General features: G+C 36.2%; 1 protein-coding gene and 1 long non-coding RNA gene across 12 annotated transcripts in view; both read right to left on the reverse strand.

Annotated features, from left to right (window-relative positions):
• The window catches only part of TCF4 (transcription factor 4), a 352,006-nt gene that overhangs the window by 298,266 nt on the left and 35,066 nt on the right, over window positions 1-18,674 (reverse strand). The gene's annotated exons all lie outside the window — the stretch shown is intronic.
• LOC147915322 (uncharacterized) lies at window positions 255-13,739 on the reverse strand. Its single transcript, XR_015554329.1, has 2 exons — window positions 13,694-13,739; window positions 255-817 (listed from the first exon to the last, which is right to left on the reverse strand). It is a non-coding gene; the product is annotated as an uncharacterized LOC147915322 (long non-coding RNA).

Genomic DNA, 18,674 nt, shown 5'->3' on the forward strand with positions numbered 1-18,674 from the left:
TGTGCTCTTCTGCTTGTTATGTGAATGATTCCAGTACTCACTGGATGGCTAAGGACAGCAATCAAGCCTAGAAAAATTATAGACTGTGTTTGGGTGTGTTCCACTTTTCAAGATTTATTATAAAGTTCAGCAATGTTTAAGAATTAAAATACCCTCTTGAGACAACAAATACAAAAACACTCTGCTTAGGCTGATAAACATCAGCCATGACCAATCAATACTATGTTCAAACATAGAGAACATGATATGGCATACCTGTTTAGAAAAGAAATTTTTATTTCTACTCCCTGATTAAATAGAAAACCGTCAATAATATAAAACTTGCTGAGGATGAAAATCTACCAGATTTTTATTTCATTAAATAGTTAGAGTTTGCCTTCAATGAATGACTTCAAAGTTGGATTTATTCCATTAATAAGTTCAAACAAATAAGAAAGTAATTAGGAGTAAGCACAGGGAAGTGGGTCGTTTTTAGCCACACGAGGTCTACATACTTTAGGCCCACAGGATTATTTTCAAAAAGGAATCACCTAGCTTGTACTTCATGAAGTGAGACTTCAATAAACAATTGTCAATTCTAATGATGTGGTTAAAGACGGATTAAGGAGCGAATAATCATCGCCATCACATCCTCATCATCAACACGCCGTGGCTAGACTTCAGATCCTACACCTCACGTGCCATCTGCTAATCACACCAGCTTCTAAGAGGCTGTTTAGGGGGGGCCCTTAGCTGCTCTTCCAAACCAATCTCTTCCAAATTAAACGGAGAACACAAGGGAGCTGATTTCTTTTGGAGGGCTGGTGGCCAAGGAAGGCTGAAAAACAAAGATAGAAAACCATAATGTGACCACCTCGGAGAAGTGCTGCTGGACACAAGCATATGAAGATTTGTCCATTCTCTCATTAACTTGATATATTTAGAATATAAACAATGGAGATATCCACGCACAGCTAGGTCACTCACACTGCAAGCTTGCAGAAGAGGCAATGCCAGCTTAGAGTGGTGGGTCCCATTAAAGACCCTTCTAATCCTAAAGATCTATGATTCCATTTATGTACTCTGAGTTCCACTCAGAAAAAGCAACCACCATTCCTTCCTCCTTGAAAGAGTCCATAGAAACGCCATGACCGTCTTGTATTTTTTCACTTACCCAGTGGTAAGAACGCCAAATTCGAATTTAGATTTCATCCACAATAACCAGTGAGCATGTCTCTAAAATTCATGTGCCTTAACTTCCCTATCCGTAAAATGGAAACATAATAACTGCATTCTAAGAGGGATGTAGATAAAGATAAAATATGGAAAAAATATGGGAAATCGCAAACCCCATATAGTTATTAAAGTACTGCCATTTCTGTCCCTGTATGTTCCTTCCCATCCTACCATCTTTTCTCTCTCAAGTGGCACAACTGAACAAGATGTGATGAAAAACAAAACACCAGCAGGACTACATGTCTAACTACATTTAATAGATTTCATTTTCAAAAATAAAACAAAAAACACCACTGATTAAAGTCTGCCCATCAACAACCTCAAAAAAAGCTGCACACTAAACCTGCCTCCCCAGGAAGTGTACTGCTGCAGGGCATGCGACCCCCCGCCATTATTAAATACAGGCAGAGGTAAAGCACTCTGGCTTCTATCAAAGGGCACATCAAAGAGTAAATATGTACCCTCACATGTTTAGAATTGCTATAAAACCTGAAAATGCAAGATCAATGCAACAGACCACGGGGACCCATAAAGCCCAGAGGAAACCAGGGAGGGCAGGGGTCTACCCTGTTAATGTTATCCTGAGAAGGTGCATTCTCTGGGTACACAGCTGGACCCCATTAGAGCCTCTCCAGCTGCTCTCAAGATCACCTAGCAGCCTCAGACCCCGAAAGCTGCAAGTCTGAGCTGGAAATTCATCAGAAAGTATCTTCAAAGGTAAGTTTCCAAGACCTTCTCCAACCCTTATTGACTTTTTCACAAGGAAACAATTTAGCAAAACTGTAACTATGAATTTCCAAGTAACAATGCCCAGGCCCCTTCCAATACACAAGAACAGTGCAAGCATAATTTTTCAAATGATGACCATTAATAAAGTCCCTTCAGTACTGATAAGTTTCTGATATCCCAAATGAGGTATAAGACTACTCTTTGGGTCACTATACTTCTGTCTTCTTCATTAATATTCCTCCACTTCTCAATGTCTCATCTTTCCTTCTTCATTCCTTTGTTCTTTCGTTTAACAAAATATTTGCTGGGCACTGAGGATGCAATAATGTGCAAGACTCAGCCATCATGGAACTTACATGAGCAGGTGGAAAGAAAAGGAGGACAGACACACAATAAAGGAATGCACAAATAGGTCAGGTAGATAAGTGCCATGAAGACAAAAACAGCAGAGAGAGGGCATCACTGAGGAGAGAACACATAACTGAGAAGTGGCATTATGTCTATGGAAAGGATGGAAGAATTGGAAGGCACTCTGGGTCTCTCCACTTCCTGGTCAGTTGCTCCCCACTCTCCTCCCCACTTATGGAAAGAGAAAGCTTAGGTTTCTGACCAGACAATGTCCACTCAGACTTCCCCACTGTGTGACAAACCAAGACCCAGTACAGCAGGAGTTGGGACTTAAAAGTTAGGAGCCACCGTTATTTCCTCCCCACAACCCTACTGCTCTTTGTGCAAGCAAATCAGACTCTTCTCAAATGAAATTTAAATCTCAGTTTAAAAAAGCGCTTTTTTTTGCAAGACTGTGAAATCTATCAAACCCATAGCTTTTAGAACATCATGAGGTGAACCTTAAATGCATACGACTAAGTGAAAGAAGCCAATATGAAAAGGCTACATACTGTACGATTCCAACTATATGACATTCTGGAAAAGGCAAAACTATGGAGACAATAAAAAAATCAGTGCTTGCTGGTAGGGAAGCGGGGGGAAGAGGCAGAGCATGGAGGATTTTTAGGGCAGTGAAAATACTCAGTATGATATTATAATAGTGGATACATGTCATTATACATTTGTCCAAACCCATAGAATGTGCAACCCCAAGAGTGACCCCTAAGGTAAACTATGGACTTAGGGTTATGATGACGTGTTAATGCAGGGTCATCCTCAGTAACAAATGTACCACTCAGGTGAGTGATGTTGATAACAGGGGAGGCTGTTCATGTGAACCTCAAATGCACATTACTAAGTGAAAGGAGCCAACATGAAAAGGCTACATATTGTATGATACCCTGGGGGCAGGAGGTATATGGGAAAGCTCTGTACCTTCCTCTCAATTTTGCTGTGAACCTACAACTGCTCTCAAAAAATTGTCTTAAAAAAAAATGTTACTTTATATTCCACTTTGTTCCTGTAAGCATATAAACATAGTGACACAGTGGTGAGTCAGTGAAAAAAACCAACAGGGGGCACCTACTGTATGTCAGTCTAGTGCTTCTCATCCATTCTCACAACCTGTGTGCACAAGGAATTCTTATCATCACTGTACAGATGAGAAAACCGAGGTTCTGGCTCCTTTCCTCACGCTCTTGCACACCTCCCCATAAAGGGACTTCACTATAGCTAACACATTCCGGTTAAGCACCGGGGTTATAATCCGCGTTGAGACTGCGGATGACACTACACTTCATGAGAAACTGTGTTCCTGGTAATCCACTAGGAACAGTCTCAATATATGGCATTTCAGGGCTGGTACTCTTTATTTTTCAACTTCAGTGTGAGCTCTAGTGGTGTTATTTAAGTCAGGAATTAGCAAACTCTTACGGTGGCCTCAGCATGTGAAGATAAGAGGTTCTGCCATAAATTGTCAAGGTGGGAAAACCTTCGAGGTCTATGATGAATCCAAATTCTACACTAAAATGGGAAAAAATAGTGTAGAGGCCAATCTTGCTTTAGTTAAGATATAAGCAACAGTAAACGGAAGGAAAATATGTAAGTATAAATTTTCAAAACTGCCTTATTAAAAACAAAATTAGTACATATTCTTTCTTCTGATTATTATAAGGGAGGAAGAAAATTATAATCTACCAAACTTTAAAAATTAGTTTTATTATTCTTTTCAGCCTCTGGGAAGCCTCCTAGATCAACTGAGAAAAGTGGCAATAAAATATATTTTTCTTGGAGGCAAATCCTAAAAGGAGAGCAAAATCATCTCCTTTTTGCTAAAGGCACACACTAATTGAAGCAGAAATAAAATGCGGACTAGAGAAGAGATAAAGAAACAAAGTTATGCCTTGGTCCAATTAATACGTAGAGAGTCAAACAAACCATCAGTTCAAGGCATTCTATGAGTTTCAGCATTAAAAATCAGAAGGAAAATGGCTATAAAACAACATGCACCTGGTCTTAATAGTAGACTCTATAGCAATTTCAAGAAAGTAATATTTTACATCTGGAAACGGTCCAATGACAAATGAGAACAAACCAGTAAATCCATAAAAGGATCTTAGTAAAGCTTTTATTTAAAAAAAAATGTTTCCACTTTCTCAATCTAAGATACATTCTATATAAAACTGTACTTCATATTTTTTAGCAGACTAATATGGCCCCAATGTAAAATACTAGTCACATTATTTTCATTATTCATGTTTCAAGTAGTCCCTAGACTTCAAAATTACAGTCTTCATTAGTAAATACATAGAAGTAATATCAATACTAATATTTTCTTATGTTTCTCATATCATGATCTCAGAGAACATTTAAACTCTTAATAAGTCAATCTTTTCCTACTATGAAGTACAGAAAAAATATTACTTTTGAAAGTTCTAGAAATTCAATTCCTCCAACATTCAAAAATGAGTTCATATATAACAAAGTAGGGGTGTGGGGGGCAAGGGAAGGGAGTAACAGTAAGCTTTTAAAATCTGTTTTCGGCTTTAGGCCATAAAACCATAGCTCTGTAGGAACAAATTTACAAAAGAACAGAAGTATAGTGAATATAATTACAGTAACCTAGGGCCACCCTAAACATATAAAGACTTTCAAAAACTAGTGACTTCGCAAAGGTGTAATTGCAGTTAACACAAAGAATTATTCAGAAATAAGTATCAGAAAATAGAAAATTTATAGCTATTAGAATGCTGCCCCAACATATAAGATTTTATGACAGAATGCTGTATTCAAGCCATATTACTGGAAATATACAAGACAGATTTCTAAAGACTGAGGACATAAATAATAAATATTTAAAAGTTTCTAGAGAGTCTTACATTTTGAGTTACATTGCTGGTACAACTACATAAATTTGAACAAAGAACACGCTTTCTTTGTGTCTCCCATCATACTTTTAAAAGTACTTCCAGTTTCTGACTTGAAAGCCTTTAAGAAACAGCAAAGTATTATGGTATCAATTTTTGCAAAAACTGAAAACAAGTGTTCTACCATTCTGGCCACACTACCTTCCTTTCTCAACTGTTTCCTTCCCCTTTTGCCTAGCATTTTGAATTATGCGCTGTTAATAATAGGAGATTCTTATTCCCATAAAATAGTAAAAATAAAAAGCGTGTATGCATGTACATGTGTATGTGTTATGTTAGTTGCAGTGGCCGAGGATCTTAAGAAATTTTACAATTTTTCATCACTTAGAAGCTGTTTTGGAGGGGCTGGAGGGCATTCTGTCACTTGTAGGACAGGTTACTAAGGTCTAGGCCCCTTCTATATAAGCAGCCTTACTTCACCTCCCATGCTGCTATGCAGCCAGGAGTGACGGGCTGATTTATATTCAAGAGAATCCACTGCTCCGAAAGTACCTGGTGAGTTACCCAGGTAATGGTTACCCTGATGGTGGGCCCTCACTTGCTAGTCTGGATTTAGAGTACATACATGTGTCTCTAGTTCAAATCAAGAGAAAAAAGGGCAAAGGTGTTAGGAGTGATTTTGTTGCCACTTGCTCATTTGATTTGCATTACTGGTAAATGAGTGTGCTATCATTTGCCTCTGCTTTGCCTCACAGACATCTACAATAAAATCAATGTGAAATGCATTCTTGAAGGTTTTTCAGCCTAGCCACAATAATACTGAATGTAGTTCTAAAAGTATAATGCATCAGTCCCCCCAACTCCAGAGGACACTCTAAATGAAAATAAATCTTGATGATGCTCCTAGACCCTCTCGCTAGTTGGGAATATTTTTCCTATCCAATAGGACTAGAATTCTTTCAAGGCCCTCTTTTTAAATAGACTGATATTTATGTTTACTATTTGGATATATGAAAATATGTCCTAACAAAGAAGTCTGAATATAACGCCATAGTCAGTGCCTGAGCTAGGAGGCTACCAAGTAGGAAAGTTTTGAAATGATTCCTTCGGTCTTTGGAAGGTATCCCAGATTCAGGTGAGAAACCGTCCAGATTCGCCCAGGACTTTCAATGTTGGTGATCCTGCTGATGCACCAGTGTCTTACCCTGAACACTAAATTCAAAGTGAAGCAAGAGGAATAATTACAGCGATGTTAGGCATATCTCATGATCCTTCAACAAACAGCAGATATAAAGACGGACAACAAATTCGTTTTCTGTATCTTCTCTAGAGGTTTATATCTCCATCTAAGACAATTATAGGAAGATTTCATAGATGAAAATGAAAGAATGAAGGCTCAATATTTCTAACAGAAACCTTCCAGGTTCAGGAGCCCATTTCATACTACACTTAGAGGAAGAAAGCAAATATCCACATAATAATTGAGCTTAGAAATGAGAGGGAACTTCTAATTTCAGCACTATGGTGGTTGGAGATTATGCACTCTTTCTAAATAAATAAAAATCCTGGATAAAACGTAATAGTGAGAAAAAAGTTAAAAACTTACCCAAACTCAAAAGAAATGAAATTCCCAGAGGGAATTCACAGCCAGATTGGAAAATACATAACAGGAAATAACAGCAGATCTATGGGCCCTAACATATAGGGGCTGGAGTTTTAATGCTCACAGAGCGACAGTTCCTACAACTCCTGCACAAAGCCAAGGATTTGGAAAGGATACTAACTCCAAGTCATTGATTCAGGGAAGTGGCAGGGAAACATGGTCCTGGCAAGGGCTCTGGTGGGCAAAGAGAAAGTTGCCTATGAGTAATCAAACCTCTAAACATTTTCCATATATAGTTGCAGAATCGAAATTTATACTATCTGCACAGTTTGGGAAGCCCAATCCATAATATTAATATAAACACTGACCCAGACCAATGAAACTGCTGGGAAACTGGCAGAAGCTAACATAAAACCACTCTGTAAGAACTCGCCCATAACCCAGAGCACATGAGACTTCCACAGAAAATGAACACCCCAGATGAAGATGAGCTCACAATCAAAAATTAGAAACATGTAAAGCAATCCACTGGGGAAGAGTCAGCAGACATACAAAAGAAGATTAGCACCCAAGGTCTTGATAAATAGAATAATTTGAAAGAGACTAAAAAGACAAATGTATTTAAAATGTTAATAGAGAAAAATGAAGGAAGAGAGATCACAACGAAATGATAAGTTTGAAACGGAACCAAATAGAACATCGACAAATTAAAAATATAGCCATTGATTTATAGTCAGAGGGAGAAGGTCAAATACCGTATGATTTCCTTCATTAAGTAGTAGATAATAACAACAATAAACAAACACATAGGGACAGAGATTGGATTGGTGGTTACCAGAGGGGAAGAGGGGAGGGAGGAGGGTGAAAGGGATAATTCGGTACATGTGTGTGGTGATGGGTTGTAATTAGTATTTTGGTGGTGAACATGATGTAATCTATGCAGAAATAGAAGTACAATGATGTACACCTGAAATTTTTACAATGTCATAAACCAATGTTACTGCAATAAACAAAAAATTAAAAAAAAATATATAGCCATTGAAATTAGGAAAACAGAACTTGGGTTACACAGCAGATTAGAAACAATGAAAGCTAATTTAACTGAAAAATAGAAAAGAAATTATGTAGAAATCATTCATTTATTTGACAAATACTTCTACTGTGCATTGTGCGTCCATTCTGAGTGAGTCACTCTTGTATACACTTGGTATATATAATTGAACAAAACAAAGACTTTGATCCTAATAGAGCTTATATTCTAGTGGACAAAACAGAGGTAAAAAAAAAGAGAGGAAAACATAAAATAGATTAAAAAAAGGGACACAGTATACAATGAAAAGTTTCAAAAACCTTCTAAGAGTAGTTCCAGAAAGGAAACAGAGAATGAGGAAGAGGCAATATACAAAACATAGTCGAGATGTTTTCAGAATTTTTGAAAGATACAAAATCAGCACATTAAAGAAGCAGAATAAATAAATTTAAAAATAGATGTAGACCTATAACAGGAAATCTGTAGAACTCCCAAAACAAAGAGAACATCTTAAAAACAAAGGATGGAAAATTTTTTCACTAAATAATTCTATTTTGTCTAATATAAGAGTAAATGGATGTTCAATGTCTGCCCAATAAAATTAAGTTTAACTCACGAACTTGATGACATCTATTTTGGCTGGATACAAACATCTTTACTTATTTGCAGGTCTTCATTACTGAGAAATGTAATTGATTTTTTTTTTTTTTTTTTGTATTTTGTATTACCTGATACCACCCTCCCAGTGTGCTTAATCAAGAGTTTAACCATATTTTCTGATGAATTATAAAAGCATTATTACTACATTTTTGCAACAAGTTAGAGAAACTCCTTGCCTATAACTTTACTATTCTTCATATAGGCAGGTAGCTACATTAAGTCAGTCAACAAATATTTCCTTATTCCACAAGCATAAAGACTGAGATAAATAAAAATCTCACAATTGAGATGGCAAAGGAAAGGGTACACCTTCTGTTTCGCAAATGTCTATTTTATCAATAAACCAGTGTTTTTGGTCTTTCAAGATTTCCTCTACGTCTGCAAGACTTCATTCATCCCTTCCACTTCAAAAATTCAATCACTGACTATTCTTCTGACAGACTATGTCCCATATTCGTTTTGTTCAAATTATTTTATTTAACAGCAAAAGGAATACAGCAAAACAAAGAATATATTTTAAGAAGACCACCACCACAGCTGAGGTCACTGAGTGTGTGTGTATGTGTGTATAAGAAATGTATCTCTTTCTCATAGTGAACTCCATGATAAGCTATTTGAAGACCACTGAACTCAAAAATGCTACCACTGAGTAATAATGGCAATGTAAAGATCCCCTATTGCCTCACACAACCATTAAGAGAGAAATTCCTGTTAAATGCTCTTTTCTCGATTTCATTATACACATTATTATCTTTAACACCATTTAAACTTCATATGGCATTTTACATTGCAAATTGCACTTTTAACGTAGTAATCACAATTTTAGGGTTCCTTTTTTATGCTTCTCATATGTTATCCTAGGTCAGCTAATTTGAGCAAAATCACTATTCCTATAAATTAGGAAAGCATGATCATTTTGATGCGGTAGCCACAAAATATTTAAAAACACAGATACCTATAAGTATATTTTATAGGATTGGGATTCCTTAATCTATATCTGAACTGAACATTCTCAACATTAAATTCTCTTTTCTTAATGAAAATAATTTTAATGCTACTACATTAGATTTTGGCCTATTATTAAATTTGTTCTTTAAATGTTTATGCATACATTTCTAAGCATATTTCTCAGGAACAAATCAACCATAAAAGCAAATTTTTCAGAGTAAGTAGTTATACAATTTACAATAAAAATTTATAAAAGATCAAGAAAGATGAGCTTATCTTCCAGCACCTCAGCTACAAAACTAATAGTATTCTCACTTACTAACTAATGCAATTGTGAAATAATTTGTCTGCTTATTGGATCAAAATGGATCATAACATGTTCATCCCTGATTATGGAGCCATACTCATCCCTCCGTACTTACTTATCTCTTCAGCTGATTCAACTTGTCAAAGGAAGAGAGAATATGACATTATTTAACATAGTTAGAAAAACCATTAGGTAATAACACTCATATACTTTTGCACCTATGCTTGACTAAGAAAGACTTAAGACCATCATTAATCTAGATTTATATTTACTACCACAGTACCAACAAAAAAAACCCTGAATATAACTGAATGATTGTGTTGATACTAGAAGATTTTCTAAGATTTTATATTTGAACATGAGGGAAGAGTTAGTAAGCCTAGTATTTGCACATATCTATAAATGTGAAAGTATGAAAATTAGGTTTAAAAATATAAGCATAGGAATATATGATTTTATATTATTTTTTAGTTCAAAAGATATTTAAGGAAGAAATATTAAAAGTCTGCGAAAATGGTAGCAAAGAAGAGTTGGTTTCTATGAGTTTACATGAGTATAGTTTCCATAAATGCCATCAATGGAATGCTGAATATGAATAGAGTCAAATATCCACGTGGAATCTTAAAGTTAATGTGCTTGACTATTATTTAAAACACATATCTTCTTCATAGTGGCAGGCAGTTTACTAAGAGAATCTCTGTATTTTATGTATTTGGAATTACTTGTACTTCGTTTGCAAATTTGAGAAAAAAAATCTGAAAACTAGTATCCAAAATGTACTTTAAAAAAGATACAAATAAGTGTGGTAGCCACCAAAGAAGATGTTTCATATTTACTGCATGGATAAAAAGTGTTTACAAAATACGTTACCAGTAATAATGTTCTTTTATAGAGACAATGTAATGCAAAAATAAAAGAATATTTGCTTCTGATTTAATTTTCCAACCATTTACATTTTTACTCTCCTACAGACAGAGCAATGACCAACACACACACATACATATGCAAACACATGCATACACGATTTGTCACAATAGCATTGCTATCGTGTCCACAATAATTAAATAAATTTTTATACTTTTATGAAGACGAGTTCAATGCAAAATTCATAATACTTTTATCAATTCTATCACCATTTTATTCTGCAAAATACATTTTGAGAAACTCAATAGACACAATTTTGAATTTACAGACACAGGTGAATATTTAATTAATTAAACATAACCTAAAACTCTTATTAAACTATGCTCAGCTGGGAACACATCATTTGTCAGTTGGTGATTCTTAAAAATAAAATCCCCCAGGCACTCTCCATTTGCTGTACGCTAAGCACTGAGCAAAGAAGTTTATACATATATTTCCCTTTAATGCTCACAATGACCTGACTGTTTCCATTTTACAGAGGCTCAAAGAAATTAAACTCTTTTGGACACACCTATTCTATATGAAAGGGGATGAAATTAGTATCTCTATGACAATGGAGACAATGTAATAAAGGAAAAGGGCGTGGGCTCTGATGCCAGATTCTAAAGGTCTTTACACCAGATTCTACTTAGCAACTGTGTGCATTGAGGTACTTATTTAAATTCTCTGAGCCTCATTTTTCTCAGATGTGAAATGGGGATAATGTTATCTACAAGAATGGGGAGGATTAAATGAGATAATAGACTGTCTTGGCTAATGCCCAGTACATGGCAAGTGCTCAACAAAGATAAGGTTTCCCTTACCTTCTCCAACAAAAATTACCTCTGACAATATACGATGAAAGTGAAAAGCTCTCCTTTTCCAGCAGAAAGCAGCAGAAATTAGCCATAGTCTGAATTCATCAAACTTGTCAAGCTGTTCAACGTCCATTATTCTTTTTTATTATATTTAAGGCGCTTAAAATAATCTCCCAGTGATTTATTCTCCTTTTAACTAGATGCAGTAATTAGAATATCTTTTATGATACGGCAGAGTTTTCATTTCAGTCAAGGTATGACTGTTTTAGAAAGCCACCGTTCACTGCAGAATACTACAACTCAGAAACTAATTGCTTTTATTTCATTTTGAATAGAAGCACAAACACAAAATGAAGAGGATACATAGTGTATTTCTATAGCTGAAAGACGAAAACGCTCAAGCATCCAGGAGCCAATAATTCCCAAAATACCTTTCATGAACTGAAAAACAGATATGTATGTTGCCATGGCATTCGGCAAAATTAATACATTTGAAATTTGGATTACGTATGGAAAAAAAAGTATGGCTAGGTTTTTTTCGCCTTCCCATAAAGTTGGCATATAACCATTTTTTAAAAATCAGCCCAATAGATATGCCCCAGGAGAAAAAAATGAAGGACAGCAAAAAGTTCAGCATATATTCAGGATCCAAACTAAATGCAGACATTACGTATTATTACTTTTCAAGTGGAGGCTTGCTTCACAATAATTCTATTGAATAGGCTAAGAGCATGGACTTTATGTATGTCAAGGTTCCAGTCCTATAGCTCTGTCATTAGTTAGCAGGGTTAACCTTGAGTAAGTAATTTAATTTCTCTGGGATTCAATTCCCTCAATTGTAAAATGATAACTTCAACAATAGTATTTATTAAGCACTTCCTGTGTGCAAGAACTGTTTTAAGTACTCCATGTATATTTATTCCCTCATTTAATCCTCACGATATACCAGGGAGCTGAGTATTATCATCACCCCATTTTCAAGGAAAGAAAAATGAGTCACAGAACAGTTAAATAACTCATTCTAAAGCTAGACTCTCCTGATCCAAAGGATTTGGCACAACTGCCTCACCAGTGTGAGGCTCAGATGAGATAATTCCTAACATCCCTCACAAGAGTAAAATTCCAAGATTCCAAGCTTTCTCTTTTGAGGACTTTTTTCCATTCTTACAGATTCTGTTTATCTCCCTGGCCTGCCTATAAATTTCTTAGGGTCAGAGCCTAATTATACATTTTTATGCACGCCTACCACAAATGAGAACCAAATTCTCTATGTTATAATCATACTCAGTGCTTTGTTAAGTAAATTCCTAAAGGGAGTAGCTGAATCTTTATGAGGCAGAAGTTCATCACCTGTTGCCCTGGAGTCCATAATCTAATACTTTAGGGAAACCAACATACATACCTATTAGTCAGCTCAAAAGACTGGAATAAGTAAGCAAAAAAAGCACGAGATCAACACTCAGCTGATACAAGAGTTTTTTGATAACATTTAAACTCAAGCGTATTTCTAGAGAACTTCCACAGTAGATAAGATAAACCATGCACAGACGTGTGTTATATAGAAGGTGCACATGAAATACTGTCAGAGGTACCGGAGAGTCATGATTACGAGCAAGGACTCTAGAACCAGACTATTCACATTCAGATGCAGGCTCAGCCAATTAAAAGCCCAGGACCTTGGAAAAGTGATTTAGCCTATGTGTGCCTCAGTTTCCTCATCTGCAAAACAGGGATAATAATAGATGCTACCTCACAAAATGGGTGTGAAGATTATATAAATTTCTCTATGGAATGTGCTTGGAACTGTGCTTTTCACACAGTAAGTGCCACCAAACTATTAACTATTATTAATACTGTGTGTATGGATGTATACACAACAATTCTCCCCCACATTAATACATGTATATATTTTTTTTGTCATTTATGACCAAACGGTTTTGTCTTTCAGTCAAACAACAGGTACAGAGGAAATGAAACTTCGCTGTTAAATTCAGTGCTGAGTTGTCCCATTCCCTTTTTCATTCACCCATGTAGTGAAAACAATTAAATAACTTCTCTGGGCTAGAGAATATACTGGGAACAAGGGATACAGCAATGATTGAGGGGGACATGGACCCTGCCTCGAAGGAATCTATGCAATAGCAAGACAGACTTGAAAAATAATTTCATCCACAGGTTATTTTTTCATAACTTAAAGAGTTCTATTTAGAGCTGCACATTGCTTACCATCAATTTCTGTTGGCTTTTTAAATCCAATGCGACCTCCTATATAAAAAGACATTTAACATTTTAAAATATAGATGTCAAAACAAGAATAACTATGAATTGCATGTTTAAAAGTACAAAAGAGTCATGATGAGTTGTTCCAACAGACAAAACTAACTTTACTATATTTGCACAATGATAAATCAATATTTACAAAAATATCTTCACTGTAAGCAGTAATAATAATAAGGAAAATAACTAGGAAACAAGAGGCAGACAAGTGAGTCTGGTGGATTATATTTCTATTTGTTTTTCAATTATAGGAGGGGGCCTGGAGAAGGTATAAAGAAGGATAAAATCTAACTTTTGAGTCTACAAATAAGTTCCCCCAAATTAACCAGATGCACAGCATGTTCCTATGATCAAGTATCAGCAACCAAAAGTAGGTGAGAAAAATAATAAATTTTCAGCTTTGAAGGCTGTAATAATATCACCATTATAATTCATCCCAATATATCAACACAGGCTTTACATTAACAGCCTTACTTTCAAAAATAGACATAGCACCACCATAACATTTCATACTTTCAGTGTTTGGAAAGAATGTCAGAGAAAGCTCCCAGCACGTGTTTCCATCAATCAGAGTAAGTGAAGAGGGGAAAAAAATGGAGGAAAAGAAAGAATCGGAGAAAGCAAAGCACAGATCCTGCATTGTGTGGGCTGAGGGAGGATCGTGTTCCAGCTCTTGAGGAGAAACATTCTCCAAAGTTCCATGCCGATTCCAGACGGATTCCCAACAGCTGTTGAGTCATCAGCACTTTAAAACAGACAGAGCTTTACTACAAATCCACTTTTACAGTTTTTAAACTTCAAACACCTTCCTTGCTGAAGCAAGGCAGACTATTCTGCCATCTAAAAATGCACTTCAACTTAATTGCACTTTTCCTATTCAATGTTATCAGAGTTGTCTTTTTAAAATATGATGGTATAAAATAATATCCTATGACAGGATTTCTAAAAGGCTATGGCTGGGTGCATTTCAAAATCACATTATAAGTTATTCTGTGAATACAATTTCTGTCAAACCGACATTCGTGCTTATACTTACAATAAAACATTCTGATGGGTTAGACTGAACTGGTCAATTTTTTGGACAAAATTTATTAAAATGTGTAGTCGTTTTGACATCCTGTAGATCTAGTCAATATATAGCTATACAGCTAGCCATCTACAACTACCTCTGGTATCTATTTATACCCATTGTGTGAAGGATTTAAGGATTAGAAGAGCTTCTATGAAGGGAATTAAAGGAAAAAACAGGTGCAAACTTCCTAAACAAAGCTTCATCTACACCTAAATTTTCTAAGACTTTTAACTTTTCCTGGGCCATCTTTTTGACGCACTCTTTCAAAGAGTTGCGAGAAAACTTTTGCCCAGGGAAACTCAACTCAGCCAAAAGAGGCTGAAAAACAATGCTATAAAATCCTTGCTTTGTGACCTGCTGCTCTGGTCCCAGACCTCTTTGAAAAACAAGCTGCCATTTGTGCAGTAATTCGGTGATGTATAAAAAACAAGGAGGAGGACATAAAATAACAATTCTGTTTTATCAATTTGTCCAGAATTTAAATTTCTGTCGAATGGCCTAGCGCTTATCTTCTTTGCCACGCAACTGGGGAGCTGAGGAAGGTTTTGTGACCTCACCAACCCCACCCTCCCCATTTCAAGAACTCAGCCACCCTCTGTGTGTTCGGATGAACATCTACCTTTTCTCAGTAATTTGAACAAGTCTGAGTGATGCTTAAAAATGTGAACATGTCAAATTTAGGATAAGATGTGAATCCCAATTTCTTGAGATAGAAAATGTGTGAAATGATGTGCTGGGCATATTATCCTCAGATTATTTTAACGATTAACATGTGGATTTATTGCTCTGTTTTCGGACTATTCGGAAAGGGAATCCCAGAGAGGTAGACACTCCATCTAGGTGGTAATCTTCATTTAGGTAGTAATCTCCAAGCTGTGGTCAGCAACTTAAATGATTTGTAAAATAATTAGATTCTGTAGTCGCACAGGGATCTTGCCCAGGAGTGGAGTCAGAATAATATATTCTTTCTGGTTCCTGGTAGCATGCTAGCATACGGTGAAGACATTTTGACCCTGAATGCTTGCGCTGTCCTTGATTCTGATTCCTCTTGCTAATCTCAAGAATATCTCTTTTACTCAATCTAAAACTACTAAGCCAAGTGTGAAACTACCTTCTGCCCCTTGCAATAAATTATTAGCTTACTCATCGCTGGAATGATTCTTCTTGAAAACCAAGAACTATAATCAGAGAATAATCAAGTCCAATAAATCATGCACTTTCCTAACATAACCAATACAATAACTGTGGAAACAACTCTTGGCTTCCAGAAGTTAATACTATTCATCAACGGGCCACTAATGTTGGAAATTGAACTTTGAACTTGAAGCACTTACTGGGATCGATCTACAGATTCTCCAAGTTAGATGTCTAGAGTTTTCTAGAAGTCTTACTCTGTCTTCTCTTAGACACACATCAAAAGAATCACTCTTTTCTAATTTGTGTTTCTAAAAGTATATAAAATAAAATAAGTTAAATGCTACAAGACAAAAACTATTTTAATAATTATTTTAATAGCTTCCTCTTACATAGTAGCAGCCAACTTGGTTGCTATTTTCTCTAACTTCAATATTCAAAGACTGGTTTGGACTCACCAAAGACTCTGATTTTATATGTGGTATAACATGGGCCCCTGTACCATCCCAACACTATTTATTCCAGTTTATGGACCCCTTATTTCACCTCCCACAATATGTTCCCCCCTGTTGATTAGTACCATGGGACTCAGTGGTGGTACGTTACCAGGCTGCAGTTAATTTAGTAGGTACAAATATTTCAGTTACAGCATCTGCTTTGGTGAAATTACACAGGCCAAAAATTTGGTCGTGTGTGTGTGAAGTAAAGTGCCACGTATACTGACTGTGTTATATAAATAATGAAAATTAAATTACAGGATTTTAGGGACACATTCCAAACAATCCATTTTACTGCCAACTACACTGGGCTCATGACCAGCTGTGGAGAAAAGAATGTCCCCCTCCTCTTAAATCTTTATGTATCCCTTTTCATTGATTCCAATAAAAATGGATTGAATTGGGTATCCATTATGCCCAACTTTCTAAAATATCTGAATCAAAATCATTATGCTTATCTCAAAAAACCTCTTTGTTTAATGTTCAGTGCTGCATGGTTTTGAATGAAACATCCATTCTCTCCTCACTTCCATGTGACCCAAATGACAATGCCAAAAAAATCTTTATATGTTACTCTTTCAAATACCCTGAAAATCATCCCCCCATAATATGGCACATATAGTCAATCATAACTAATACTGTTAGTTTTTTTTTTTAATATGTATCACTGTGGTTGGTGCTCTATATGGATTAGCTTATTTGATCCTAACAAATCCGTGAAGTAGACACTATTACTCTTGCCATTTTACAGATGAGAAAACTGAGACTCAGAGAGGTACATTAAGTTTTCCAAGGTCACACAGCTGATGAATGACAGAGACGGGCTTCAACCTTTACATCCTAACCACTACTCATGTCTCCTCCAACCTGTATCAAGCATAGTCACAGTCCTCATGTTTCCCATCTCCACAAGAAACTTCCAATGTTCCTTTTGACTCTTTACTGCTCTTTACCTGAGGTGTCTTTCCCTGTCTCCTCTGTACATGGATTAACCTTGCACTTCAAACTTGCCAAGTTACTTTCCTCAACTTATTTAAAATATACTTCAGAATATATCCCCCTCCTCAAAACCCTGGCGGAAAATAAGATGAGGCAAATCAGATTTAAATGAAAAAGCACAAAGGAAAAAAAAAAAACTTCTGGCTTCTACCTTTTCTGGTAAAACAGGAAAAACTGTGCATTTTCTGTGCTGAATTAAGTCCTGGCATGTTAGACTAAACAACACCAAATGCAATCTCCATTGTCAGTCAGCTCTCTGGAAGCTCATGGTGACACACAAATAAGTGAAATTCAAAGGAGATTCTTGAACACACTTTACTGCAACATTTACCGAGGGCTTTGTACGTGCAAAGCCTCCTCTACTTAGCTCTTTCATATATCTTATCCCATTCGACCTAGTCTCCCTATTTGTTTATTACTATGTCTCCAACCATGCTGTATGAAAGCTTCATGAGGTCAGAGACTATTTTGTGCCCATCTTTTCCTTCCTTACAGAAACTAGCAGACTGCCTCACATTAGTTCCCACTCAGAAATGATGGTTAAAATTAAACTACATTGAATTTCTGTTACACTGAATGTAGCTTATGAATAAGGTCACTAAAATATTATAAACAATTTAGGTTTCATCCTGACATTTATGACATGGGAAAGACTTTACACCTATCTTAGAAAATTAGCCACTACTACACTTTGTCAGCCTCAAGATTAATTTACTTTAAAACAAATTAAGTACTGGCTTGTGACCAATTTTTCAAACATGAAGGAGGCATTTCTTGAGTAATTTCATTCATGCTGCTAACACCACCTTAAAGTACTCAGGGTTTTTTTTTGTGTGTGTGAGGAAGATTAGCCCTGAGCTAACATCTGTTGCCAATTCTCCTCTTTTTTGCTGAGGAAGATTGGTCCCAGGCTAACATCTGTGCCCATCTTCCTCTATTTGTATGTGGGATGGCTGCCACAGCATGGCTTGATAAGTGATGCATAAGTCTGTGCCCGGGATCCGAACCGGCAAACCCTGGGCAACCAAAGTGGAGCACGTGAACTAACCATGACGCCACCAGGGCCAGTCCCTCCGGTTTTTTGTTTTTAATGGCCAAGAGGAGAAAAGGGCAGGCCACAAAACATGCCAGTGCTGAACGTGAAAATGATGCAGAAATGAAACAGACTGTCCCCAGTAATACTGTTTTTATACATCGTTTAATGGGCAAAACGCCACTACCATCACAG

This window comes from Ceratotherium simum, chromosome 14, assembly GCF_057802395.1.
Source record: "Ceratotherium simum simum isolate JZ-2026a chromosome 14, ASM5780239v1, whole genome shotgun sequence".
In the NCBI taxonomy this organism is placed as follows: Eukaryota; Metazoa; Chordata; class Mammalia; order Perissodactyla; family Rhinocerotidae; genus Ceratotherium; species Ceratotherium simum.